Source organism: Wolffia australiana, chromosome 6, assembly GCF_029677425.1.
Source record: "Wolffia australiana isolate 7733 chromosome 6, ASM2967742v1".
NCBI classification, from domain to species: domain Eukaryota; kingdom Viridiplantae; phylum Streptophyta; class Magnoliopsida; order Alismatales; family Araceae; genus Wolffia; species Wolffia australiana.
The window spans coordinates 7036596-7045606 of record NC_135840.1 but is presented as its reverse complement, the minus strand read 5'-3'; the positions used below and the strand labels follow the sequence as shown (position 1 = coordinate 7045606).

Genomic DNA, 9011 nt, shown 5'->3' with positions numbered 1-9011 from the left:
CAAAACACCATTAACATCAAAACCAAAGGGCAATAATTTTTTTCAACGTGCATTTTTTATTTGTAATTATGTCTCCTAAGTGCAACACAGTTCTCTTTCAGGTGATTATCTTCAAGCACAAGCATAGAAGCATGGACCAAAAAAAAGATAAAAATAGAAAATAAAAATAACTAAATGAGTTATTATTATTAGGAAAATATGAAAATGAAAAGATTAGGTAAATATACTGGGAAAAAGTTGATTTCAAATAGTTTACGAAATGTTTAATAGCCCTATGAAAATATTATATTTTAAATTTATTTTTAGGGTTATCCACTCCAAACTTGAGATCGGCAAGCTTTTATTGTTGGGGCAAGAAAATGGCATGGGAAGATAAAATGGGATGAATATAATGACATGGTGAAAATATTCTGTTAACACCAAACTAACTCAAAAGAAATGTCTTGATGATCAAGAAGTATATCATCTGACGTTATGAGATAAAATGACATTTAATTTTTCCTACATATTATCTAAAATGACATTTAATATATGGAATATCACACACATTTTTTTAGAATTTTTAGGAAAAGATCTGAAATAATGAAGAAGATAAACAGCATAGAACTTCATGGCATATTCATGTAACAATGTATCAAAACAGTCATCATGCCAATCATCAAAACTGTGTTACTAAATTTTAATATTATTAACACATAGAATCACCATTTTAAGTATTTTTTATTCTTTCTCAAACATCGAGGGCCTCGATTCAAAAAAATGTATGATTCTCAATTTCATAGAAAAGAATTTTCATTCATTCAAAATGTTTGATCCCTTGTCGTATCAGTTTTCACATTTCAATATGCATTCATAAATTTCAAAGATTTATCATCATGGTTATGCATAAATCAATGAAATGAAACATTATCTCCTTCCCTGATAATCATATGATTCTTAAAATCTTTAGCCGCATTCTTTAGAGATGAGAAATAAATCATTATTTCCAACATAAAAGATAGACAAATATGAGAAATAAGTCCATCTTCTTTAGGTATGCTCAAATATAATTTTTTCTCTCTTTATTCCAATAATATATGAATTTATGCCACAATTTATTCAAATAGTTCATTTAATTTCTCCCAACAAATCCTTCATAGACAATTTCCATCCAAATAGTGTGTTCACAGAAGAACTATAATAATTTGTGTCAGACATTTGATGTTCAAGCATAATTACATGAGGTTACCAAAATAACTATAATTACTCATAGAAGACACTTGATGTTCATGCATAATTACATGAGGTTAAGTGTTTTTTGAATTTTATTTTCCTTCGTCTATATATATCATGTATTAAGCAATTTTATTTACTAATAAATTCAATTTAATTCATTTAAAATTTTGGAATTAATAGTTCTTGTAATCGGAATGTGAGTTTCATGATTTTCTGAATGTTGTTTTCCTTAAATCATTGATTTTACCTGAATTTTTTATTCGACCCATCATCATCTCCTTCAACTACGTCATTTGAAATTTGCATAAAAAGGGAAGATAATTATTTTCAGAATATTACCATTGGCACGCCATGATTTGGTTCCCTATTTTACTTAATAATATAATGCATGGAATATGATGCATGCGATTCAATATGAGATGGGAGATAAGTATATAAAAATAAGAGTTGTGGTTAACCTTGATTGGTGTATGTGTTGGCTTGTTTTACTTTCATGAGGTTGGTAAAATAATTTGGTCACTCATCATGTTCCCTTCAAATTAGCACAACCAAAAATGATTGAAGAGTATACAATTTGAAAAAAAGTAATGGCCCAAAATCCGAAGAGTTAATCCAAATCACCTAGTCAACTGATAGTTAATACTTTCTACCATGTTAAGCATATTTTTATTCTTCTCCATCATCATCTTTACCAACTAGATTATGTTATCATCATAATTTTGATTATTTAAAGGTGCATGCTGAAAGTTTTATCTAGATTGAGGTCGAAAGTGAGAATGCAATGATCTCTCCAAAAATGGTTCATAGTTCAAGTTTTTGCTTCCTTGAATTTTCATTTTTATCCATCAATTTTGAACTTGGTTTATGTATATTACATTGATATCAAAACATGTTCGTCTAAAGCAGACAGTAAAAAAATATTTCTCGATATATCAATTAAATTAGGTTTGCTCCTGAAAAATATTTTCGGGGAATATTTTGTCGTTTATTCTCCTTAAGACTCTACAGAAAAATACTAAGCATTGAAGTGTGCATCATTAGCAATGTAATCTGAACCAATCAAATAATTTTTATTTCTTATTTATATAGTTGGCTAATTTGTTAAGATTTTAGAGATATTTTGGGAGGTTGAAGAACTTTCTACAGTGAAATATTTACGCTAAATATAAAATAACCAATTAAAATGTTACCATCCTTTATTTTCAATGCAGCTTCAAAGTGGCAGATTTGTGGGCTGATGGGAAGTGACATATTGCATTTAAAGTTATTTATCCTCTTTATATGAAACTTGTTGCTTTATGGTTTTATTTTTAATATCGTCAATATAGTTCAACACTCCATGTAAATAAAATTTTCAAGATTTGGCTGTTTGATATCCATCCACAGGTATTTTATAGCAGCGATTTGGTGATGGATCCTGCAAATCGGAGAGTAAATGAACTAATATCCAACATCCAATGCACAATCAACGATTTAATTGAAACGACATCGTAAAAATCAAAAACCAAAATAATCATTATATATTTGTACGGATTTTATCTGTGATTTCTTGGTTCCTTGGGTGTCTTTCAAGTGTCTTTCAAAAAATAGTCAGATGTATTGCCTCCATTTGTATACACATGATCTTCGTATCACTTATAAGTTACGATTTGCTCCAACTTTGGTTTTCTAAAATCAATGCACTCTTCATCTAGCGTCAACTGAAGCATCCCTTGGTAGAGCAATCTAAGAAAGGGGAGGGCACCAAATAAATGGCCCAGATAAATGTGAAAAGTTGGTGGCCCATATAGTTATTGTCTCTATGCTCATCTCATAAATGTTATGCTTAAAAAATTTTTTATACAAGTCTTCAAACTTATTATAACCTCTAGTATCCAAAACTCTTGTGTGTGTGCTGTCTAGGCCACATATGTCCATCAAGTTAATGATCCCATATCAGTATTTTCCAACCATATTAACTAACTATATGAACATATATACATTAATTCCTCAACTACTAATTTAACCCAGTCAATAGATTGAGATGCAAGCCATGGGGTGCAAAGCTATACTTTGTGCTCTAGGAGGTACAAAGGATTATGTTAACTCTTTCGTGTAACTTTTTCTATCATTGGTTACCATGTATGTATAATCCTTCATCCTGTTAAAAATTCTGATTAAATAAGTGTATAGCTAATAATCAAATTATAATGCATCATTCTAATAAGTACTGATGCATGGCAGAAATGATCAAAAAACACCTCCAATATTTCTTCTCCCCTGTTTAGGGCTTTAAATGCATCTTTATCTTTTAATCAACATCCTCTTGTACCAAGGATGTAAGATTCTGTCTTTACACACAATCACCTTCATGGACTTGTTTCGGGATTTAAGCTAAGGCCGTTTGAAATCTTGTGATTACAGACTTATAAGTTGAAAGTAAACACAATCATCCATCTACAAGGTTTCTTTGGTATCCCAAGTTAAAGGATCCTTTAAACAACCGTGCAACGAAACAATGTGATTGCCAGTAGTATACCACCATTCAGGGATCAAAAAGATATTTCACTAGCTATCCTTGGGTTCTCTTCATTTTTTATGGCTACAAGACTAGCCACAGTCATCATATAAGAAGGGCTTGTCTGTTATTATTTTCATGTATTCTATATCCTTCTTCAGTATCCTTTAACTAGGACCATTAAGAAAATATGTTGAAATACAAGTAATGAAAATATTATGACCTTATCATAATTCAACTGATCAATACATGTATTCATGAACTTCACCGATAAGGCTCACCTGTGTATTATATTTCATAAATGAATTATTTTCTCGAACTTAAAAGAGAAGTGAAATTTGGCATTGCCTTTCATGCCACATTATTTCCACCATGAGTATTCAGCACAGTGTTGTAATATTTATCCTGAAATGTGATATCCTCTACAAGCACAATACCCAGATCGACATCAAATATGTGCTTATGAAAGTATCCCATTTTTCTGATATTAGATATTATATTCAAAATCTTGGGGCGAGCAATTTCAGATAATAGGTTACTTAACAAATAGTCATTAAAAATCATGATTTAACCATTTTCAGTTTTGAAAAAAATACTATACATTATTTATGAGTTGTATATATTTGATACCACCAAATGCAAAAGTTTGTAATTAAATTGGGTTACCAATTCCATCATTTTTCCTTTAGTACATATTGCATGACTCTAGGTAAATTAATCCATGAGTTAGCTATTTCACATAATTTTTTGAGTATTAGGAATGATTCATAAGAAGGTATACATTCAGCTCACAAAATATAATTTATGACCTACAAACCTGGAAATTTTATTTTAAGAGATTTAATTTTGATGGATTACTTAGCTTCTTGTAAGTATTACATATTGTCTTGCAAATTAGAACTCTGGTAGCTAACATGTTCTAACACGTGCACCATTCTACCTCATTACTCCATAAGTAAATGAAAGCATAAAAAACATGACTTTATAACTTGAAAAAAAGTATGGCAACGATATTCCATTAAGGTTGACAACTCAAACAAAAAGTCATGACATACTTAGGTTGAAAACAATATAACTGTTTTTCATGAAGAATACATTAGTTAGTATTTTAATGATCTATACATGATATTATGCCTTGCTATCTCATTAATTCAGTTGATGCAAATAGTCTGTGAAAGTAATCAATTTATCAATAAATATATTCTTAAGATCATAAAACATAGATCATGACATAACTATTTTTAGTTGAAACACATTACTAATATATTTTAAAATTTTTAATTTTTACCTCATGCATAATTACATAAGTAATTAAAATTTTCAAATGATTGTGCACAAATCTATAAGTCAAAAATTGCATTTTTTTTAATTTAAGAATTTATTTATTAGAAAACTGAATTGCATAATTGAACAAGTTCTTTGAATGGTGAAAGATGTGTTTTGAGAATCCATGAAGCTAAGTTGTCATGTACACATATTTTGGTACTAAATAATGACTTCCTACATTTGGTTATGCTATATTTACACTTGACAGTAACGATATATGGAGCAATGTCAATTGTATCCTGGATCTGACATCTGGATTGGTGTCTTGCATTTGCTTATGTATGGTAAGGTCGTTGTCGTATCCAATGGCAAATGGTATCCTCTGCGGTACCTTTTTTGGACCTTTACACTGATTGGTTACTAACAAGTACAATATTACATCCTTATCATCGATAGCTAATAGATAATTCATAACTAAGACCAACCAAAAAAAATTACCTTCTGTTTGAATGTGTCAAACCCCCAGTCCTATATTAAATAATTGAGGGGGTTTACTTCGCACATGCAACATTCAGTAGCAGATACAAGAAAAAAGGATCCTAATTACTTTCAACAATTATGCCTAGTTTTTACTGGAGCCACAAGTAGTGCCTATTATAAGGGTCATTATTCCTCTTGTTTTAATAATCCCATTGATTCCAATTCTTCTTTAAATGTTCCACTAAACAATAAGTATATCTCTCTGTGTCTATGTCTCTCTCTCTGTCTCAGTTTCCCTCTCTCTCGGTCTCTCTCTCTGTCTCTGTCTCTCTATCTCTCTCTCTGTCTCGCTCTCTGTCTCTATCTCTCTCTATCTCTCTATCTCTCTCTCTTTGTATGTAAGTCTGTCTCTCTCTCTCTATCTCTCTATCTGCATCTGTCTGTCTCTCTCTCTCTATATCTCTCTCTGTCTCTCTCTTTCTCTCTCTCTTATTCTTTGTGTCTGTCCATCTGTCTCTCTCTCTCTTTTCTCTCTCTCTTTCTATCTCTCTGTCTCTCTCTCTTTTTCTCTCCTTCTTTGTGTATTTCTGTCTGTCTCTTTCTCTCTCTTTGTCTCTCTCTCTTTCTCTCTTTGCCTCTCTCTATCTCTCTCTCGCTCTCTTTGCCTCATTGTCTCTCTCTGTCCCTCTCGTGCTCTGTCTATATCTCTTTGTCTCTCTCTCTCATTGTGTTTCTCTATCTCTCTCTCCCGTTCTCTCTCCTCTATGTCTCTCTATCTCCCTCCCTCTCTTTCTCTCTCTATCTCTATTTATCTTTCTCTCCCTCTCTCTCTATTGGTGTTAAGGGTGCTCTTAATGGTGACAACATGGCGTTGTGATGAGGACCGATGACAATGTTATGGGTTATCTCCTTGTATATGTTGCTTGATCATCCACACTATCGTCTTGACTCATTCATATCCAAATATGCCTCCGGGAGTGTCTTTTAGCACAAGTGGTATCATAGCCAGGTTGGTTTGAATGTGTGATGGCTAAGATAATGTCTACTTTCATTATTTCTTGATACGATGTTGAGTAATTGAGCAGTTCGGTCAACTTCAGCTTTTTTCAGCTAAACAGGAATGATATCTTCATTGAAAAGGCATTTTGAGGTTCCAGATGATTAGAAAGGTGATCACATAGAGAGGAGAGTGATGTAAATGCAGGCCACTAGTATCAGAGTTTGTCGGATTGTGCAAGATCATGCCAAGATGTGGAATATTTGCTACATGATATGTATTAAAGATCTTGATGAGTAAGGCTTTGTAGACAGTAAAGTTATTTGTGATTCAGATGACCGACGATACCATACCATGTGCTCATATTGAGCATTTTAAACATTTTTTTTGAATTACAAAAGTTTGAGGATGACTAAGCCAAAGAGAGCAATATGTTTATCATGTAGAATTTCATTTCCCAACAACTATGAAAAACTTTTGAGGACTATACTTCATGGGACAAATATGATGACTCGTGATGCGCCCATTTCTAGTTTGATGGAGTTTTAGCACATACTATCTATACCTGATGGTGCTCAAGGAAAATTTTAGCTTGTGGAAGGTGGAAAAGAAATAGGATAGAAAAAGGCAAGGAGCAAGTCAGGATAGAAAAAGAAGGATCTGCCCATGTTTAGGGCCTACTGTTTGAAAAACCAGGAATGCCATAAAAGCTATGTAAATGGGGCACTTAAGATGAGACTGTTCTAAGACCAATGGTAGTAAGGCAATAGAGGAGAGTCAAGTTGGGGTAACATAAAAGTCTACTCTACACTAGTTGTGGCTGTAGAGTTGGCAGATAGATGGCTCCTTGAGAATGGTTCCTCTTATCATTGTGTCCACACGATGACTGTCTTGTCTTTTATAAAATTTTGAAGAGGACAGTACAAGCATCGGTCGCAGGATTTCATTGTATCTTATCCACAAATTGAGAAAGTCACTTTATGGATTAAAGCAATATCTGATTTATTGGTATAAGATGGTTAACTCATGTATGATGTGAATTGGCTACATTATGTATGTGTTGTAACACGACTCGACGTGTTCGTCTGTCGGGTTGCACCATAGAGAATAAACTATGTGTAATGTGGCAAATGAATGATGCAAAACTTAAAACAACAAATAGTATTCAATTGCCACAAAATAAGACAGTAAGACCGGAAGGGTACACGAGAAAAGAACTAGGAATCAAAAGGCTCCCAATTACCCATGGGACGACTCGAACATGAACGAAGATGAGGTGAGCAATCACTGGCCGTATATGTTCCAATCTTCGTCGAAGAAGATACTAAGCCGAAACCGAGATCGGAGAAATATTATTTGCAATGACAAGGTAGCTAGTTTCTGGTATTCTATGCGGCAAAAGGGCATCGTCGTCGGCACTGAAGCAAGTAACTAAGATGAAAATGTAAGGGGTGCGTGGAAGAAAATGACCTGATAAAAGAGTCCTAGTCATGGAGGCAGTCGGATAATGATCAAGGATTCCTTCGTCATTGAGGCCCTTAAGTAATCCGTGAAGAAAAGAACCCGTCAGCAAATTGCTAATCGATTTGGACCCGTTTTGCTTATCAGGCTCGGCCAGGTCAATGGAAGACCAACAAGTGAAGAACGACTCTAGGCGCCCAATAAGACCTTGTCCGAGAGATAGTGATTCCCTCGATCAGGACAATGTTTGGAGAAATCCTAATGCACACGACGATTTAACCATCGACATCCATCAGAAGATTTCGCTTCAGTCGGATGAATCACCGTCGGTGAATTTTTCCGTCGGGAAATGTCCGTCAGATGGCAGAAGAATTCACGGTGATGGATTCCTGCTAGCAGATAGCCTGGTGGCATGGAGCGACAAGAGGAGATTGGGCGCGATCGTCCACGTCTGATATCCTCAAGGAGACCAGGGATGCAACCCGATCTGATAATCTGATGTATATCCAAGGCCAAAATACAGGCCAAAATCAATCACGATATTTAAAGTAGAAGAGATAGGTAATGTTCTCATGTGGAATCAAAAAAATAGAAGAGAGTCGACCGCCGATGGTGAAATCAACAGTTACCAAATTTGGATTAATTCCCGATCGTCTCTAGAGGAGAAAACACATTCAACGTGACAGCTTATTCCAACTGCACGAAGATGGGAGGGGTCGCGGCTGTCACTACACCAAGAGAGAACCAAATCAGCGGGTTGGAGAATTCTCGCCGTCGTTCTCAGCGGACACAAATTCTTTCCCCGTCGAGAACGTCGAGTATTGACGATAGCTATCTTGGGACTTCTTCCCCCTCGAACTATCGCCCGTAACCGCTCTCTCTTTAGGCAGATCTGTGGTGGGACCCACCAAATAGAAGAGAAAAAAAACACAACAACACGATCGATTTGTTTTCCAAATGCAATCCAAGTCCTCCATTAAAGCATACCTCTTTTATATAAGGGTGGTTGCCTTAATGGGCCATTAGCGGAAATGGTCTATTTGAAAGGGCTTCCCCTAATGGACCAACTTAAAAAAAAACAAAATCCAAACAAAA

General features: G+C 34.3%; 1 long non-coding RNA gene across 1 annotated transcript; it reads right to left on the bottom strand.

The window, feature by feature from the left end:
• Positions 1 to 7593: 7593 nt before the first annotated feature.
• On the bottom strand, positions 7594 to 9011 carry LOC144704418 (uncharacterized). The gene is made up of 2 exons (XR_013581813.1): positions 8546 to 9011; positions 7594 to 8411 (listed from the first exon to the last, which is right to left on the bottom strand). It is a non-coding gene; the product is annotated as an uncharacterized LOC144704418 (long non-coding RNA).